Source organism: Talpa europaea (genome assembly GCF_964194135.1).
Source record: "Talpa europaea genome assembly, chromosome: 2".
NCBI classification, from domain to species: Eukaryota; Metazoa; Chordata; class Mammalia; order Eulipotyphla; family Talpidae; genus Talpa; species Talpa europaea.
In genome coordinates, this window is record NC_140068.1 from 130,131,061 (window position 1) to 130,151,506 (window position 20,446).

The 20,446-nt window shown below is 52.8% G+C and overlaps 1 pseudogene across 1 annotated transcript in view; it reads left to right on the forward strand.

Moving 5' to 3' along the window:
- The window catches only part of LOC311188332 (class I histocompatibility antigen, Gogo-OKO alpha chain-like), a 700,214-nt pseudogene that overhangs the window by 531,914 nt on the left and 147,854 nt on the right, over nt 1–20,446 (forward strand). The window lies entirely within an intron of this gene.

Consider the following 20,446-nt stretch of genomic DNA (forward strand, 5'->3'; position numbering starts at 1 on the left):
GAACCTCTATATTTGGGGATCAGCCCATAATCTGGGAATCAGCTGTAATGACCTGGAAACCTGCTTTGTCCTTTGTCCATAGGACTAAGAAAATTGGAGGACTTCTGACCTGACACAGCACTTGGGCGCCCCCTGGTGTGCAGATCCCTGTCCTGCCGCTGGGCGCCCAGGGAGCCTGGGGAGGGCCTGGCTGAACTGGATAAAGGGCAGCTCTGGGCTCCTGTGCTCAGCCCTCTGGCCACACGGGGGCGCTACCGCGCTGCTCCGGATTCTGGTGGAGCCGCCAGGATGGGGCGGGGGCTGAGGTGGGCACAGCTGGGGATGCTGGAGGGTGGCGTCCTGGGGTGAGATGCTCTGTGAGAAGTCAGAGCAGCAGGGCTCAGAGGAGAGGAGACTCTGGAGCCTGCCCTGTGTGTGAGGTTTCCAGCTTTTCTCCCAGAACCCCTCTTTCCAGTCCCTGGAAGGTGATACCTGGGAAAACTGGAAAAGAAAAAATTTTTTCTTTATATAACCTATTAAATACTGAGAGTATTTTAAAAAATAACATTTAAAGAATACTGTTCGATTTACAGAAAAGTTGCAGAGGCAGTACACGTCTTGTTTATCCCACACCATTTCCCTTTTGTTAACATCCTACATGAGTACAGATTTTTTTTTTACCACTAAAGCAGCAATGTTGACATAATAACTAAATGCCATACTTTAATTCGTTTTTGCTAATGTCCATTTTATGCCCAATAATCCCATCCAGTTTGCCTGGATGACAGTTTCTCAGACTTTCCTTGTTTCCTTGGGAGAGGTGTTGGGGTCACAGATGGGCGTTCTTGTGTCACCTCTAAGAAAAACTTCACCAGAGTCCTCCTTTCAGTGGGGTGAGGGCACACACACACACACACACACACACACACGAAAAGAAAGAAGTCGATGCTTGCACAGACACAAATTGGCAGGAGGACCTGATCCTGGGGGCGTTGGGGGGTGTTAGGGGAAGCCTGTTAGTGGAGGCTCATTAGAACTTTGTTGGTGTGTGTGGTGTGGAATTACACATTTTAATAGGTGTGAAGATGTACTCCAAAAATTTATAGTGTTATAAACTAGAGTAACACGTGCATATATATATTAATTATTGCTCTTGGGTGTTTTGCTTACATTACTGCTAAAAGACATGATCCATTACGGAGGTCTTACTATGTGGGCCTCTTAGTTGAATCATAGTCTTTGGTATACTATCAGCTTTCCAATCCTCAGATATGGAGGAAATTTCTAATTCCATTTATACAACATCTAGGTCATGGGTAAGAAAATGTTTGCACCTCAGTTGATCTATGTAGCCAACATCTGCATCAATAATATAGAAAATCAATTTCTAATTCCATTTATACCACATCTAGGTCATGGGTAAGAAAATGTTTGCTCCTCAGTTGATCTATGTAGCCAACATCTGCATCAGTAATATAGAAAATCCTTGAATTTCCTCAAATTATGTCCTGGAAAATGTTCCTCAAATTATGTCCCCTGCAGTTATTTCATTGTTTTCCTTTCCTTTCCAGTCTGATTTGGCTAATTTTAATGCCATTCCAATAGGGAACAGTGGTAGAGAAAGAAATAGACGAGATAGTAATACATCACTCCTTAATTCTTGTAGCCCTAGGAACATCAAGTGTTCTCTATGGTGGTGAAAAGAGGAGATTATTTCCTGATGCAGGAGCACTCACAATGTAATGGAAATGCAGGGTTGTATTGCCATGGTTTGATCCATAGCACATTTTGGAATAGTGCCCAAGTCCTGTTTCAGAAGCCTAAATAACTAACCTGGACCCGGGTTCCAAGGAGGACCATGGATTTGTGGCTCATGCGTGCACACTCCTCTGCCCTACGGGGGGCATATTGTGGCAACACCCTTGTAGAGACTTTGTTTCCTGTGGTTTCCTGAGGGGAGGTTCCCCAAACTGTGTTTGCATGGAATAGCTGTGAGCCATCTACAAACTTCCATAATGAAGTTTCCCTTCATATATTTAAGTTGTATTCTGTTGTATAGTGATTTGTGGACCAGACAATGTAGCAGAAGTACACTGAAGCAAGTCGATTAAGAGTTGATAAATGAATGTAATGTAACAGAATTAGCTGACTGCTTTATTCTCAAAATGTTTATAATTTACCCGTTCTCCCTTACCAGAGGATTGCGGTGAATGAGCCTGAGCAGGTCCTGGAGCCGATGTGGAGAACTAACATTTACAGGTTGGCCCAGTGTGGGTTTTAAGGCCTGCCTAGCGAGACGAGAAGCTGCCGCAAGTGCGCGCAGGCAGGGCTGCCATCCTCTTACTGTGGGATCCATTTGTTTAGAGAAATAAGCAACTGATCACTGGACTGGCCCAGGTTGGCCCAGAACCCCTAGAGCAAAGCCCTAGTGTCAAATACCCTCTCATCTCCCTCTCCCAATCCGCGACTCTCCATCCTGCTAGGCCTCACAAGTGTTCCACTCCCTAAAGCAGATAACACCCTCTCCTTACTATAGTGGACACCATCACCAGTCAGACAATGGACCTGCCTTTATCTCAAAGATTACTCCACAGGTCTCCTCCCTGGGCGTCACCTGGGAACCACACATTCCTTCCCGACCGCAATCCTCTGGTAAGGGAGAACGGGTAAATGGTCTGACCAGAGACCACCTAACCACTGAGCTGCGCAAATCCTAGGTGGAGCTGCTCCCACTGGCTTTAATGCACCTCTGAGCCACTCCCTGCGGCCCCTTGTTCCTGAGCCCCCTTGTATGGATGTATGGCAGACCTCCTCTTACTAACCATGAGCTCCCCGTCCAACCTAAACTGTTGGCTGGATATTTTTCATACTTTTCTGCTCAGACAGCTGCTCCAAGAACACACAGACCGTTGTCTGCCACAACCTGTGCCTCCGTCCCCTGATGCACCTGTCAACCTGCTGTGCCCTGGAGACCGGGTTCTTCTGAAAGCCATCTCTCCAAAACCACTTCCGCCAAAGTGGATGGGTCCACACACGATCATCCTGGCTACACCAACGGCTGTCAAGGTCTTGGGCAACACGTCCTGGCATCAGCTTTGCAGGGTCAAACTGGTCCCTGTGGACAAGCAGTATGTATGCAAGCACATGGGCCCAACTCGGGCACGCATCACTGCGCCCCTGGTCCAGGTTCCACTCAGCCTACAAAGCAGAGGCCCTCTGACTCTCCCTCCTCTGTTTCTAATCCCATCACTTCAAGCCACTTCCTGTTCTTGTGTCTATACCTGGAGATTCCAGACCAGCACAGCCTCAGGCAAGGTATTAGCACTCACAGGGCCACTGATCCTGATCTTATTTTTTCTTTTTTGCCCCATGCTTACTGCATTTCATCCAAGGCTGGATCCAAGACCCGCCCCGTAGCACCTTTAACCAACTCCTCCACCCATATCCTCGCGTCCCTGCAAAGACCTTCTCATAACCAGGCCTGAGCCCCCACCCTGGTCTTCGCCCCCGTCCAGCAGGAAGTAGCTAAAGAAAGAACCGTCGCCCCTTTTCCTATCAACAAAAGGCTGGTATGAAAGGTCGATGCAGGGGCCAGGAATGGGGAAACCCACATAGAAACAAGATGGTCCTGACACCAGTACCCCTGATTCCATCAAACCAAAACTGAAGCCATAAGCAGGGGAAAACAACTCGGCTCCACGAAAAAACAACTTTGTTCCACCTAAACCTGTTTCCCCCCCTGCCAACCCAGTTTTCCTGCCTAACCTCTCCTCACCCTATGAAAAGACATCTCCCCCCACAATGGGGTGACTTCAGGGACAACCCACCTTGGGTCAGCAGAGCTCGCCCGGGGAAGCAATGAATTTTCCCTTCCTTTGAGAGAGTTTAGCTTGGCTCCCCTTTTCTTTGTCACGCCAAACCTTTCATCTTGGTGCCCGAAACCCGGAAGGCTGTGTCCCCTGACTCTGGGGCCGCCTCCCTGTCCCTGGGACTCTCCTCTCCATGGCAGACGCCTCACATCCACCACTGGCCTTGATCCTTGGGGCGAGTCACTGCCTGACCCTCCTTCCTAGGAGGCCCTCACCCCTGGTTACCCGGCTCCTCTCCTCACCCCCATCCAGGTCGACTGTTCCATAAACCACGGGCCTATGCCAGTCGACCCCCATTGCTCCTGGTTCTGGATTTGAGGACGCCCGTGCAGCCCAGGTGTCCCAGTCCAGGCGACAACCTAGCGGTGGTGACATCCCCCTTGCTCTCCTGCCCCTATTCCAAAGGCCAGGACCGGGTCGTGGGATGCCGCGATTCGGGGCCTGTGCCCCCATAGGTTAGATGAGGAGGTGAGACGCTGCAGTCCTGAGTCTGTACCCCCATTCGTTGGGGAGAGGAGCCCACTTAGCCATGGGGTTCACAGATTCCAAGCCGAGCCCGGCCACCCCTCTGGGACGCCTTCTCTCAAACCTCGATCTGCTGGGACTCGGGCCAGATCTGTGCTTCAGCGTCTCGTCTTCTCCTGCAACACTGCCCGGCCTCAGTGCCCATTGGAGAATGGCTCTCACTGGCCGGGACATGGCGCTTTCCATTTCACGGTCCTTACAGACCTAAACAGTCTCTGTCACCGCAATGGAACATGGTCAGATCCCTCATGTCCAGGCTTGCTTTCTCGTGCGCTCCAGTCCCTCCCTCCTGCAAACCGGTCGTACTTTCCAAGTCTCCAGACTCCTCTCACTCCTCGCCCTCTCCGGACCCCTCTTCTGCGTTCTCTGATCCTCTAGATGTTCAGTCTTCACCTCCTTCAGCTCCCCAATCCAGCCCCCGCTTCCACCTCCCAGCCAGCACACCTGCTCTCACAATCGTCCTCTTTGTCCCCTTAGGGAGGTTGCGGGGGCTGAAGGAGCAGGTGGAGTCCAGGATCCTTTCCCTCTGTCTGATCTCTCCCAGATTGAAAAGCATCTCGGCTGTTTCACTAAGGACCCCACTACCTGCACCAAAGAATTTCGTTATCTTACCCAAGGTTACACCTAAGGTTACACCTATAACCTTCGGAGTCATGATTACACGTTATCCTCTCTTCCACCCTGACCTCTAATCACAGAGAACGTGTTTTTCAGTCTGCTCGAGGCCACGCAGATCAGGTCACTTCACTGACACAACCATGCCCCAGGCCCTGAAGCAGGTCCCCGCCAGGAGCCTGGCTGGGAATCCCAGACTGACACTGACGCGGGCCGCGGGGGCAGGGCTCGCTGAGACGCTTCATCCCCTGCCTCTTAGCCGGACTCCAAGCAGCAGCCGGTCTCCAAGGCAGTTAATTTTGACAAGCTGCGAGAGTTCACCCAGTTCCACCCCGTATAGAGGAGTATGGTGACTACAAACAATGGCGAAGAGCATATGGCTGCTAGAACTTTTTATAAACCTACCCGGGATGCGTTGGTTGCATTACAACTGGCGTAGACAGAAGGACAGTTCAAAGCAGGACGGCTCTACGCAGACGAAACCCTTTGGAACCTCTGGAGGGATTGCCGGGTGGCTGGCTAAGAGCAGATGGTACTCCGTGGCCAACCTCTTCGCCAAGTGGGCACCTCCCCAGGAATGGCCAGAGGTAGATGGATTGGCGGGGAAGTTGGAACAGGCCCTGTATGAAATAGAAGAAACCCTGAATGCATGCAGTGCCCGCGAGGCGGCAAGAGCCGTGGGATGGGTGTTTCTCACAGCTCTGCTTGAGTCCAGGCAGAAAGAGCAATCTAGAATCCAGCAAGTATGAGATGAGATGCGGAAAGAGATGCAGAAACTGCAACAACATTTGAGGATTCTGGAGGAAGAAGTTCAGAGAAACCAACCCACAATTCCGGAGATGCCAGACTCAGAAAGGAAGGAGAGGGAGGCTGGTCCTTTGCCCCAATCTCAGCCATTAATGGCAAACCAACCTGCAATGCTGGAGATGCCAGATTCCTATGGAGAGGAGGAGGAGGCTGGTCCCATGCTCTGGGTCCGCCTGGTGGTGACTCTGAAAATGAAGCAGCAGTGATCTATGGCCCCAAGGGGTCAGGCTGCTGGACCACCACAAATGACAGAATTTACTACCTATCGACCATACACCCAGGCAGAACTGGTGGACCTGGGCAAACATTTCCACCAGAAACCAGGGGAAACCCTTGGCAGCCTGGCTGCTATGTTTAGGGGACTGCGGAGGATGGGATTATTTGCACAGCACAAGAGATGGACATACTTGACTGACTTTACACCCATCCTTGCAACAGAGGCTGCAGAACAGCCGATGGTGTTGCCAGGGCAACCACACCCTCCTGGAATGGATAATGGCTGCCATACGGACAGTATGGGCTGATGCGGGACACGTGCCGGACACAGTAAGCGGATGACACACGTACGCCGAGCTGGTACAGGTCCTTCGGGAATTGGGCATGTGGCAGGCCATGTTTTATGTGAATACCTGTGGTCCTGATGACGAATGTTTCACAGCAGGGATGAGAGACTTGGTATTAAAGAATGCCCCCTCATCCTCATTTGGATCCCTCCTGGCAGTTCTGGCACCCTATGTGGGACGTCAGATACACGACGTCACAAGAATGATAGCCAGCTTGGGCGAAGTAGAGAGCCGGCGCTCTCAAACTCAGAAGGGAAAACGGGTAGTTGTTGAAAAGTCAAAAGGAATGCCAAGGAGGGAAAGGAAACCTCTTGGCATCAAAGAACCTATTAAAGTCACCCATAACCAAATGTGGACAGATTTAGTGAGAGCAGGTGCAGATAGCACTAAAATACACGCACAGCCCAATGCATGTTTGTTGCAATTATGGCAGCAGCTGCAAGAAGACCAGAGGGTCACGCCCATGAGAAGGACTGCTGGTCAAGGGCAGCCTGGAAGCTCCAGGCCTCAGGAGTGCGCCCTGCGCCTGGAAGACCATTTGCCGCCAACCTCATCCTCGGGTAATGGCCTGATCACCTTCAGTAGGGTGAGGGCCAAGGAACCCGTCCACAGGGGACGGGCGGGGACTGGAGGCCACATGTGGAGCTTGCCATCCACTGGTCCCCAACTAACGTGCAAAGCGTTTTAGCTCTGGTAGACACAGGAGCAGAATGTACTCTGCTCTATGGAAATCCAGGAAGATATCACGGGTCTACTTGTTGTATTGATGGCTCTGGAGGCCAGAGTGTCAAGGTGACAATGGTGAGACTATCTCTGGGTATTGGGCGATTACCCCGGAAAGAGTATAAAGTATATGTATTGCCCATCCCGGAGTACATCCTGGGGGTGGATGTACTATGTGGCTTATGGCTAGAGACCACAGCCGGAGTGTTTCACCTTAGAGTGTGTGTGGTAAAGGCAGTGGTCAGAGGACATGCTAAGCATCCAACCATACAACTGCCAGTCCCTAGGCGAGTGACTCATACCAAGCAATATCAGTTGTCCAGAGGGAACAAGGAAATGATGGGCACAATATCAGAACTGGAGAAAGCAGGCATTGTGCGTACTGCCCACAGCCCCTACAATTCGGCGGTGTGGCAGGTGAAGAAGCCGATGGCTCTTGGCGCATGACAGTAGATTATCATGAGTTCAATAAGCTAGTTCCTGCCTTGCATGCTGCAGTGCCTTCGACAGCAGATTTGGTGGATCATCTGCTGGTGCCAATAAATGTCTTTTGCCGCTAGGTTGGTACCTTGCCTGGACTAGCTTGTGTTCTGTTGTATTTTGTTGTTATAGTGTGATGTGTACTATTTACTTTTGTGCGCCATGGCTGCGTTGTTTATGTTTGCTAAGAAACAAAATTGTCTATATGTAGATGGTCTGGCAGAAAACCCTGAGGGGGTGGATTGTAGGGTAAGGTAAAAAGTATCAGGCTTTGGGCCTCCCCGGTGGCACAGCGGTTGAGCGCTGGGTTGCGAAGCTGCCCGCGGCCTCTGCGGCGCCGGTTCGATCCCCAGCTGCTCCCCGGCCACCGGAGGAGGGTCCCACATGGCGCGCAGACCTCTCCTGCCGCCCGCTGCTCCCCTCAGCAGTGTACTTCGGTCCTTCTGCCTGCTCTGCTCCCCGCTCTGGCTCTGGTGAATTCTCTCACCCTCCCGCGCTTCTGACTGTACCCAGTGCATGTATAAACCAAACAAACAAATAATAAATAAATAAATAAATAAGACATGCTTCTAGAAAATTTAAAAAAAAAAAAAAAGTATCAGGCTTTTGTGCCCTCCCGCCATTAGGAGAGATGACGGATCCCTGCGGGCCTGAACGCAGGCCTGATGGCAGCACCTGGAGTAGGGTGGGGGTGCGGTGTGGAGGGTGGAGGAGGGCAGTGGAGTGTGCGGAGGAGAGCGGCGACTACAAACAAGGGTGAGGAGCATGTGGCTGCTAGAACCGTTCATAAACCCACCCGGAATGGGTTGGTTGTGTTACAGCGGGGTCCTGGGGTTCACTCTGGGAAAGGTGTCTGCAGAGCTCCCCTGTCAGTGGCACACGGCGAGTTTTCAGGGCGAGTTTCTCCACGAGACAGAGACGGTAGTTACATTTAAAGACCAGGTTTATTAGGGAAAGGGGCAGGTTTTGCTAAGCAAGGCCTGCATGGTGGCTGGCAGGCAACCTTGACAGGTCACAGGCGGGCAGGAAGCTGCTGCCCTGAGGAGGGAGGGAGTTGGTAAGAAGAGGCACCTGCACAGTCCCAGGTGGACAGAGGGAGTGCTGCCCTGAGCCAGTGCAGAGACTTTACAGACACAGTCCTCTTCTGTTTGGGGGGGGGGGGGGGTCACTCCTTGTGAGCCCTCAGTTGGCTGCTGATTTTGGATAACCACGCAGAATCCAAGAGGGACCGGAGATACCAGGATGGGGAGTGGAGATTCCAGGATGGGCCCAATCTCTGTATCTTTTTTCTCTGGTCTGTGCTCCACTCCCTAGAGCATCTGATCCTGCTTGGGTCTCATGCCTTGTGATAAGGCCCTGGTGCCTAAGGGTCACGACCTCTACAGCTGGGTTAATGGTCATGCTATTACCCTCTATCCCTACCTCCTTGTGAGTCAGCTATGGTCTTAGGGCACCTCCGTTCCAGCCTTTCTATTCTGTCCGCCATCAAGGCCATTCCTATTATATTTTGTGAGGAGGGGAAGGTGGGTCCAGAATGCTGGGTGAGTACAGAGTATGCGGCTCTCGTAGCAATCAGGAAATTCATATCTTGCCAGTGACATCCAGGATTACCCCAGGCTCAACCACAAAGACCTCTTCACTGGGGAGCTGACGACATCCTTGGTCCCTGTCACTTGTCTTCCAGGAGGTGGCAGTAGTCAGTCTGTTACAGGGCCCGAGAAGATCACCCCAGAACCCCCAAAGCTGCTTGCTCTAAATAGGTTCTGCCATCTGCCGCATCAACACAAAACATGTAAGATTTTAATGGAAAGGAACTTTAACACAATTAGTAAACAATACAGAAAAGACAAAGAATCTATTGGAGGTCAGGGAGAAGGGCAGCCCAGACACCACAAACCTGCCTGCTCTAGATGGGTTCTGCCATCCGCCGCATCAACATAAAACATGAGATTTTAATGAAAAGGAACATTAATACAGTTAGTAAACAGTACAGGGAAGGTAAAGAATATAGTTTCTAAATCAAGCACCCAAAGTTACCTGTCCCCTCGTGGGTAAAATTCCACCCAAACAGGATAGGCCCAGAGCAAGGCCCAAAGCCTGTCCCAAGTCTAAAGCACTTTCCAAGGGGACCCACAGAAAAGGATCAGAAACAACCAGACAAGTTTGGGAGGAAAAGAGTAAAACGAAAATCAAGACAAAAACTGCCATTGTCACCTCCCCATGGGTCTCTCACCCACATCTGTGTCACCCAGTCCACGACCAAAAGGCAAGGATAGTTTCTTCATGTGTTTCTTGGCTCCATGCGCCTCCTCCAGGGCTCCTTCTGGCTCCATCCTGCTTCCTTCCTCAGTCTCCTCTGCAACTTCTTCTCTCCCTGCTTAGCTCCACCTTCCTTCGGGTAGAGCAGGGAACCTGGAACTTCCGCTTTGCCTGGGGACCACCCTATTATCCTGGATAACTCATACAGAAACACATATTTTAATTGTCTTAATTTTTTTAGGTGAGATGTCATTAAATTTTAGTTTTCTTATAACTAGAAGCAAAAAGTAAACCTGCAAGCTCAATGATTTTTAGAGAAAGTGATATTAATTATTTAACAAATTCTCATTCTTAAACTTAATAAAACCTTAGTTTTATATGAAATTTGGTCACCATTTAAATAATGATAAAAAATACACACACCAGACTTTGCAACAGACCACATGCTAGACCCTGAGAGGCGACCAGGCCAGGATATTGAGCCCTTGGGGGATCTAGTTCCCTACATTTGGCAATTACAAGTCCCAGCTCATACTGCTTATGGTCCAAATCCAGCCCGTGCGGTCTCTACCCATAGCACCTGACCCTACCACTCCCAGTCCAGACAGGGCACCAGCCTGGGTCACTCACCCTCAGGCTGCTCCTCCATGGGCTTGATGTATTTGGTGACCCCAGAGCCCACAGGATCACCATGGGCATTTTCTGTCTGACCCAGCAGGCCTGCTGGGCTCTCCTGTTGCTCTGGAACCGCACATGCAGGAGCAGATTTTAGTGTCCCTTCAGGTCCCCTGGTGACTGTTGGCTTCCAATCAGCAAATTGGCTGGGTTCTTGGCCTGTCCCCTGGGCTTCAGAGGAGCCCTGTTAACTCCTGGAGAAGGCGCTGGAGATGCAAGAGGACAATCAGCCGCACACCAGACTTTGCAACAGACATATTGCACATGCTAGAGCCTGAGAGGAGACCAGCCCAGGATAGTGGGCCCTTGGGGGTCTTGTTCCCTGCATTTGGCAACTGCAAGTCCCAGGTCATACTGCTTAGGGTCCAAATCCAGCCCGTGTGGTCTCCTCCCATGGCCCCTGACCCTACCCCTCCCAGTCAAGCCAGGACACCAGCCTAGGCACTCACCCTCAGGCAGCTCCTCCATGGGCTTTATGTACTCTAGCCAGTTCCTATGGACATGTGCGACAAGCTCAATGTTGCGGGTGCACTTCAAACTGGGCTCTGCTCTGGGTGGGATCCCACAGGGATGGGAGGGCTATGGGAGGGTAATGGGACGGGCTACGGGAGGCCAGCAGCTGAAATGCACTCACTGGGCCTCCTCAGTTTCCTGGACACAGAGCACCTTCTGGGAGCAAACAGACACACCTGCTGGGTAGCACTGAGCTGGGGCAAGAGGGAGCACCATGACTCTCAGGGTCCCACCACCATCCAGGCTGACCCTGGTGTAGACATCACACACCTCCTGGGTGGGCCAGACCCTCCTTCGTTGAGCATGCACACACTCACTCTCACAGCTTGCAACCCACACTCACAGGGGGAAAGGGCGGGGTGGGGGGCATCAGAGCCCTGGCCCGGCCTCACCTGTCCCCAGGGTCCCCCTAGTTACCTTAGGAGCAGTGCTGCCTGCTAGCCTGAGATGTCGACACAGGCTCCTCATGACTTTCCTCATGACTTTACCCCTAGGCTACCATGAAGGCCCAACAACCCCAAATTTACATGTTCCATGTATACCACCTCTATTGTGTATTTGGGAAATTCCTAAAATGACAACTTATTTGGTTCCTTCGCTGGGAATCCCCCCGCAGGATTAGCAACAGAGGCAGCAGGCAGGCGAGGGCATCGGGAATTGAAGGGCCAGGGAAGTGAATGGTTTGGCTAAAGTGTTTCCACTGGGGAGATGATTTTCTGCAAGTAAAAGGAGGCCAGGCCTATGAAGAGACTGGACTTCAAAGCATTAGACAACTTGGGTGAAATGAAACAAACTTTATTAGTATTTCCACAATGAACCAGAAACCTGAATGGAAAGAAAATGAAACCTCAACTTGAAACAATTAAAACCAAAAGATTTTGAACAACAAGACAAGACCCAGTTTTCTTGGGTGGGGACACGGTAGAAGCTAAACAAGGCATGTGGCTAGGGAGGAGGGCGAGGACAGGTTTGGGGTCAGCAGTGCTGAGTGGATGCACCAATTGCATTGGATGTGGACAGGCAGGTCCAGGGCCATAGGCCATGTCCTTGGAGGGGTGGTGTCAGGTGAGCACCCTCTATTTTGCTGCAGGATCCCTGCAGGGGCTGGTTCCCCAGGCAGGGCTGCTGCTGGCTTAGAACCCTCTCTTGAACCTTCAGGATGTTGGCCAGAGGTGGCTGTTCATTGTGTGGTTCCTCCTGCAATACTCCTGTTGCCTCAGAATCCTCAAAGAAGTGTGCAGGATCCCAAGTCAGAGGCCTTAATCAGAGACATCCTGCAGGGGAGGAGACAGAAGAAGGACCAGAGGGAGGGAGGGAGGAGCACAGGGGACTGCGGTGATGGTGCACGGGTGCCTTGCAGAAGGAAACTCTAGGGGACTGTATCTGATGGGGTGAGGGGGAAGCAAAGAGTGTTTGCAAGTGAAAAATGATGTAAAAAATAAGAAGAATATCAAAAACAATACAATCAAGCCTGCGGGCTCCTGCTCCTGTCTTGGCTGCCCCAGCAGTGGGGGTGTGAACTGCCCACACTGGGCAGCTCCTGAAGCATCCTGGCCTATACCTGTCTCCCGCAGTGGGGCTGGTATGAACACACCAATGCCAGCATGCCCTGCTGGGGCCTGGCTAGGGCCTGGCTCCCCACAAACTGGTGGTGTGAGTTTGTGCCCACCAGGTTGTCCTGCAGTTTGTAGGTCCTGACCTGGCTTCCCCAACAGGGCTGGTATTAGTTCAGCATCTTGGAGACCTCCTGGGGAACTCTGGGGAGTTTCAGGCTGACTGTACAGGGGTTCAGTGACCTCGGAGGCACCGGGATCATCCTGGGCATTTTCTGCCTGACTCAGTAGGCCTGCTTGGGCTCTCCAGTTGCTCTGGAACCGCATATACAGAAACAGATTCTCCTGTCCCTTCAGGACCCCTGGTGACTATTGGCGTCCAACCCGCCAGGATAGTGGGCCCTTGGGGGTCTCATTCCCTACATTTGGCAACTGCAAGTCCCAGGTCATACTGCTTAGGGTCCAAATCCAGCCCATGTGGTCTCCTCCCATGGCACCTGACCCTACCCCTCCCAGTCAAGCCAGGGCACCAGCCTAGGCCACTCGCACTTGGGCTGCTCCTCCATGGGCTTTATGGACTCCAGACAGTTCCTATGGACATGTGCAGCAAGCTCAATGTTGGGGGTGCGCTTCAAACTGGGCTCTGCTCTGGGTGGGATCCCACACTAGGCTGAGGGAGGCCTGTCGCTGAAATGTACTCCCTGGGCCTCCTCAGTTTCCTGGACACAGAGCACCTTCTGGGAGCAAGCAGACCCACCTGCTGGGTAGCACCGAGCTGGGGCAAGAGGGAGCGGCCATGACTCTCAGGGTCCCACCACCATCCAGGCTGGTCCTGTTGTAGACATCACGCACCTCCTGTGTGGGCCAGATCCTCCTTCCTTGAGCACGCACACACTCACTCTCACAGCTCGCACACCCGCACTCATGGGGGAAAGGGAGGGGTGGGGTCATCAGAGCCCTGGTGTGGCCTGACCTGTCCCCAGGGCCCCCCTGATTTCCTTAGGGTCAGTGCCGCCTGCTGGCCTGAGACGTCGTCACAGGCTCCTCATGCCTTTCAGCAGAGGGTGACTTGCGTTTCAGGGACCTCTTTTTGGGTCACTGTGGGGGGACCTGGGCATACAGCAAGAAAGCATGGTGCCTGGACCAGGAATACCAGTCACGTGAGCCGGGTAGAGTTTGTGTTCAGAACCCAGCTGCCTGGGGACCAGCGTTCTGAGTTCTGTGCCGTGTCATCTCATGGAGGTGATGTCACTTCCTGGGTCCCCTTCTCTGGACTTCCTGCTCAGACAGATGCCCCCCCATCCCTATGGCTACCTGGGCCCTTCCTGTTCACCCTCCATGCCAGGCCCAGTCCACAACACATACAGCAGCACAGCCTCCCCGAGCCCTTGGATGGCGAGTCTTAGCCAGGGCCCCTGCTGGGTACTCTGGCCTCTGGCTGCTGACCTGGCTCATCCTCCCTGCCAGGAAGCAGGCCCGGCAGTATCAGCAACTCCAAGCTTCTGTCTTCCATGGGCCTGGAGGAGCTCCAGAGTATGGAGCCTCTCCCTGGGGCAGTCCTGGGGAGTGGGCCACTCCTCTCTGCTGCCCTTGGAGGGTGGTTGGTGTCAGGCTACAGCACTTGGAGGGTTCCCCCTTGGGGAGGGCACCTGTACACGCCTCACCCAGGCTCGGCCAGCCCTGCTGGGGGCAGAGTCACCTCCCACCCAGTGTGCCTGTTCTCCTGAGAGGTGGAATCCACCCAAACTCAGCCCTGCTCCTCTCTGGCCGTGCCCTACAGGGGTCTTGTGGGCCCGAATCAAAGGGCCAGAGCCACACACATCCTGCGAGTGCCGGCCACAGTGTTCCCAGGGCGCCCTCCTTGCTCGCAGATGTCTGCTGACCCTGTCCGGCAGTGTTATTCACTGAGGGCTGGGTTACGGCTGGATGATGAGGCCCGAGGCATGGGGTGTCCACTCCTACAGTGATTAGCTCCTTGCTGTCCTGTCCACGCTAGCTGACTCTCCCTTTCTTCTGTCTCTGTGTTCCTCTGACTCTGATTTTCTCTCTGCCTTTTTGGTCTGTCCTCAACTCCTTCTCTCTGTTTGTCCCGGTCCTTCTCTTCATGCCCGTTTCTGCCCCAGTGTTCTGTGTCCCCCTCTGTTTCTCTCTGGGTTCCCCGAGTGGTGCTGACTCTAGCTCAGCTCCCCTTAGGTGATCAGACAGTCCCCAGGCCCTGTGGCACCCCCGTGAGAACAAGTTGGAGACGCCAGGGTTCTTCTGCCGGTCGGGCAGAGTTCATACAGCTGAGGGGCTGTGGGACAGGGTTGCTGGGAGGGGAGGACTGGGTGTGCCCTGTGCTCTCCAGTGAGGGCAGTGAGAGTGAGTGAGGGGATGGCTGCACCCCATGGGGACACAGGCCCTTCCTGGCTCCAGGTTGCCTGAATGTTGATGAAAATGACCTTGATGGCCACAATCCATGTTGCGTGTAAACAAACTGGGCACTGGGAGGAGGCCCTGAATTGGGCCCTGGAGTCTGATGTAAGGTTTTGTTGATGGAACCGCCATCTAATTTTTTTTTTTTTTAGATTTATATTTTTATCCAAGCACTGGGGTACGGTCAGAAGTGCGGGAGGGTGGGAGAATTCCTCAGAGCCACAGTGGAGAGCAGAACAGGCAGACTGACAAAGTACACTGCTGGGGGAAGCAGCAGGCGGCAGGAGAGGTCTGCGTGCCATGTGGGACCCTCGCTAGGCGGCCGGGGATCGAACCGGCTCTATAGAGGCTGAGGGCAGATTTGCAACTGCTGTGCCACCTGGGAGGCCCCGATGGAACCTCCATCTAAACACATGGGTTGAGCTATCACGAAGCACAGAACATAAACAGACGGCCTGCTGGGAGGCACGGGACAGCTCTGTGCTCTGGCTGTTCTGGCCACAGTCCAGGCACCAGCCCTGAGGGCTGTTGACCCAACAGGCAGATTGACTGAATTACACTGCTGAGGGGAACTGTGGACAAGACATGTGGGGTCTGCTGCACCATAGATGGGTTTTCTCCCTGGCCTGGGCTTGACTCAGGACTCAGCTGTGACAGTGCTGAGACTTTACCCCTAGGCCAACATGGAGGTCCAACCAACCCAAATGGACAGATACCATGTATGTTACCTCGACTGTGTGGTGGGGATGATCCCGAAGTCACCATTTATTTGGTTCCTTCCCTGGGAATCCCCAGGCAACAATGGGAATAGAGGTGGCAGGCAGGTGAGGGCATCATGGCCTGAGAGGACTGGGCAGTAGTGGTTTGGCTAAATGGTTCCCACTGAGGAGTTGGTCATCTGCAAGGCCACAGTGAGGAGGAGGCCAGCCCTGTGAAGGGAATGGACATCAAAGGAGTGGACAACTTGGGTGAAGTGAGAACAACTTTTTTAGCATTTGTGCAGTGAACAAGAAACCTTGGAGGAGATACATGAAAATAACTAGAAATGAATTAGGAGACCAAGATTTGGAACTACAAGAGAAGGGCCAGGTGTCTGTGGGTAGAGGCCTTGTATAACTTAAAGGAGGGCATGTAGCTGAGAGTTGGAGAGGAGAAGTTGGGGGTGCAGCAGTGCTGAATGGTCAGCTGCCCCTGATGTGGACAGGCAGGACAGGGGTTGCGGCAGCCTCTGCCGCTGAACACCAGTGAACTTACTGGAAAGAGGGAGGCTTTTACTCAGACACATAGAAAGTCAGAGTAAATAAGACCCCCTTCCCCTGTGCGCTGGACTGGACAGTCAATGACGGGTAAGATCGGGGGCAGACTAAAGAAGGCACTGGCCAGTCTCATGTCTGTGACTCCTGACGACCTAAGACAGGCGCAGTCCCCGAGGGGCTTCATCATGATAAACTTTGGCGTTCAGATCAAACAAGGTCTACATGCCTATAAGCCTAATTTAGGCAACAAGCCCGCAGTAATTAACCCCTCCTTTGATGGAAACAAGGCTGCTAAGAACGTCACCTGCAAACAAGCCTGATGGAATTACCTACAAAGCAGTTTTACCATTAATCAGATAGCCATTGTTTCAGAATAAGTAGCAACCTAGCAACCTGTCTATAATCATACTACTTTTTCACTTACTTTGCTTTTTCTTTATATGTGTACAATCAGTTTCAGGAAATGCATGATAAAGAAAATAGTGTGTGGCAATAGTAGTTTTATAATAATCATAATACTTCTCACATGAGACAACACCATAAAAATCAAAATGCTTACATAGAGAATATATTGCTCGTGATCACTAAAAGTAGAAGGTGCCAGTAGGTAAATATCAATGTTTTTGATCATTGTGGTTTTGGGATACGAATCAAGAAAAGCTAGCTTAAAGAGTGCTGTTCTGTATAAGCAAAAATGATTGTGTAGATTCAGTACCTGGAGATCGTTTACTGTGCCATGTCATGGATCAGCGATCACATGCACATGAATAATGCAGTAGATGTCTTATGCCTTACGAAGTATTTTATGCTGAGAAAGAATTAAATTGTATGAAATCATCTATTGTTAAAAAAGGTATAAAAGTGTATGATGATTTTGAGCAAATTACATTCAGATCTTCACTCTTGAAGTGTGTCTGTTTGTCATTTGTGTGTCTGTCTGTCATTTATGCGCCGATTCCTTGAGCATTCTCACAGTTTCTCAATCCTGAGACAGTCCTGCAAGTCTACCGCTGCGCTGGTCCGCGGCAAGGGGTGAGGAGCTGGGTCCCTTGAGGGTTGGTGTCAGGTGAGCACCCTCGGCTTGTGCTATGGATCCCTGCAGGGCCTGCTTCCCCAGGCAGGCTGCTGTTGCCTTAGCTCCCTCACTTTAACCTGCAGGAAGCTGGCCAGGGCTGATCCTCCCGCAGGCCTGGTGTGAGCTCAGGATCGCCTGCACAGGCTGCATTCTCCGGGGCACAGCCTTGCTCTCCCAGCGAGGGTAGGTGAGCTCAGCGCCATCCTCATGGGGTGCAGCATCCTGGTCATTGTCTGGTTCCTCCGGCAGCACTCTTCTTGCCTCAAAATCCTCAAAGAAGTGTGCGGGACCCCAAGTCAGAGGCCTTAATCAGAGACATCCTGCAGGGGAGGAGGGAGTAGAAGGACCAGAGGGTGGGAGGGAGGAGCACAGGGGACTGAGGTGATGGTGCACGGGTGTCTTGCAGAAGGAAACTCTAGGGGACTATATCTGATGGGTTGGGGGGAAGCAAATAGTGTGTATAAGTGAAAAGTGAAGTAAAAAATAAAAAATGAAGACTAAAAAAAAAAATACAATCAAGCCTGCAGGATCGTCCTCCTGTCTTGGATTCTCCAGCAGTGGGGGTGTGAACTGCCCACACTGGGCAGCTCCTGAAACATTCTGGCCTATACCTGTATCCCGCAGTGGGGCTGCTGTGAACACACCACTGCCAGCATGCCCTGCTGGGGCCTGGCTAGGGCCTAGCTAGGGCCTGGCTCCCCACAAACAGGTGGTATGAACTTGTGCCCAACAGGTTGTCCTGCAGGTTGCAGGTCCTGGCCTGGCTCCCCAGCAGGGTCTGGTGAGTGACCCCTGAATGCAGGGGGGCTAAGGCCAGTACCCCCACTGCCTCTCTGAGTCCTCAGTCACACCCATGGGTGGGTACAGCCTGGTCTTGCTGCCCCCAAAGTACAGCCACAGGCTGCTAGAGGCAGAGGGACGAGGTATCCTCACGGTCAGGGGCTGGGCTCGGGTCTGCAGCCTCACCGGGGCCCAGGCCAGCTTTCATCAGCAGCGCCCCACCTGCTACACAAAGCCCAAGGGGATCAGAGAGTTGGCAGTGTGTTAATGAGTCCCTCCCGGTGCCGGCACCCCACGACATCCCTTGCCTATGTTCTCGTTGACCTCTGGGGGGATCCTCATGATCTTCTGGTGGGATCCTGCCAGGAGCCTCTGATACAGATAAGAAAATCGCGGCTCAGAGAGAGGGAGCAGCTCGTCCCAGAGCCACTGCTGATCAGATGGCCGAGTCAGCATTTGAAACAAAGTCCGCTGCATTCCCAAGCCAGTGGCCTGACGTCCATTATTGCCAAACCCCAGAAACACTGCGGAAGACAACCCTTAGGTCCCCTGCCCTCAGATAAGGGATCTGGGTGCAGAGGGGTGTTATGATTCACCCAGGGCCATAAAGCAGGGAAGAGTGGCAGGCCGCTCTGAACGCTAGTCCTGCTGTCATCTTGATGCCACAGGGGGACTACCCTTGCCGTGCCAGCCTTGGGGAGGGTGCCCTCACTTTGAGCCTCGATATGTATCTCTGCTGGGACAAACGTGTCCTTCACATCCTGTGGGCTGCTGGGTTCTGGGTCCCAGAAGTAGCATCATCTCAGGGCTGTCACCATGAAAAGGGGTGTGACTGGGCAAGGTACCAGGGAGGTGCTGGTTTTCCCTTCCCCTCCACAGCCACAGGATAAAGGGTTCAGGGGAACTTGAGGAGCCTGTCCCTCCCTGGGTGGCACTTGGGGCAGATCACCCAACTTGATAAAACAACTCGGTCCTCATGAAGTCTGAGGGAGAGGGTGTGAAAGGGGCCGGTGGCCGGCGTCGGGACAGCGTGGGGGGCAGAGTGTCTCAGGGACAGTAGCTTCTAGAACAGTGGTTCTCAATTGTTCACCAGGGAGCATTTGCAAAGTCTGAGGTCCACAGCTTAGCGGCTGAGTGCTACTCAACCTACTGGCCAGGCTGGGTAGGTAGGGGCCAGGGAAGCTGCCCAACATCCTACAGGGCACAGAACAGCTCCCACAATTGAGCATAATCTGGCCCCCAATGTCATCGGTATCAAAGTTGAAAAACCCTTTTCTAAAGCAACCTCCACGCCGCCGCTTGCAAGAGGTGCTCTGCCAGGTGGTATGTGTGGGGAGTGGGAAGGGGTCCAGCTGTACCCCAAATTCTTTAATAAATTAGATCACATTACTGTCCTGCTCGGAACCCTCCTGGGTCTCCCAGTGCTCCTCTGACAAAATCTAAACCACTTTCCGTGGCTGCAGGCCCTGGCCCGGCTGACCTTCCAGCCCACTGGCTGCCTCCCCCAGTGCACACCTCTAGGCCCATTGTCCTTAAGCACAGCCTGGCACTGGCGGGAATGTTCCTCCTTGCCCTCCTCAGGGCGGGCTCCTCTCTTCTCCTGTGTCTCCTCAGTGGGGCCTCTCCCGACCCCCCTGTGAGAGGCGGCCAAGCTCCCACCCCGCCCTTGTCCCGATCACGCTGGCTGGCCTCACCATCTGCTCGATGGACGCTCCACACGGGCAGGCTCTTCGCTGGTTTCATTCCCTGCGTACCAACCGTTCTGTCATGTTTTCATTACTGCTAGTATCCGCCTGAATCCTTATGTGAATTTTCTTATTTTACAGCTTTCCTGTCTGCCTCCCCAACTACAGAATGAGCACCGCGAGGGCAGGAGCTACCTGGCTGGTTGTCTAGTTCCCCAGCACCTCGAACAACAGCCAGCAAGGGGCAGGTGCTAGACAAAAGGAGTTCCTCAGGAGTTGGGGTTCCCAACCCCAGCCACTATCCTTCCTGCCTCGGGCTGGGAGTGTCAGTTTTGCCATCGCCAAGGGAGAGAAACACTACCCCCAGAATAGGGGGACACATTGCACCAGCAGTTAAGAACATGATCTGAGTTTGCCTCCATGAACACTGGCTGTGTGAAAGCAGCAAGTTGCTTAACTGCGCAGAGTCTGTCTTCTCCATGGAAAGGGGATAAGAATAGAACAGACTTGATAGCAATGCTGGGCATCTGGCATGCAGTAAGAGGTGAATAAATGCTGGCCAATATATTTGATAGAAGCGATGCTCACAGCCCATCTGCCTGCCCCAGAGAAAATGACAAAGCCTTGGCACAGAGGCTGACAAGCACTCCTGTCCCCAGTGGCAGTCAAGACTC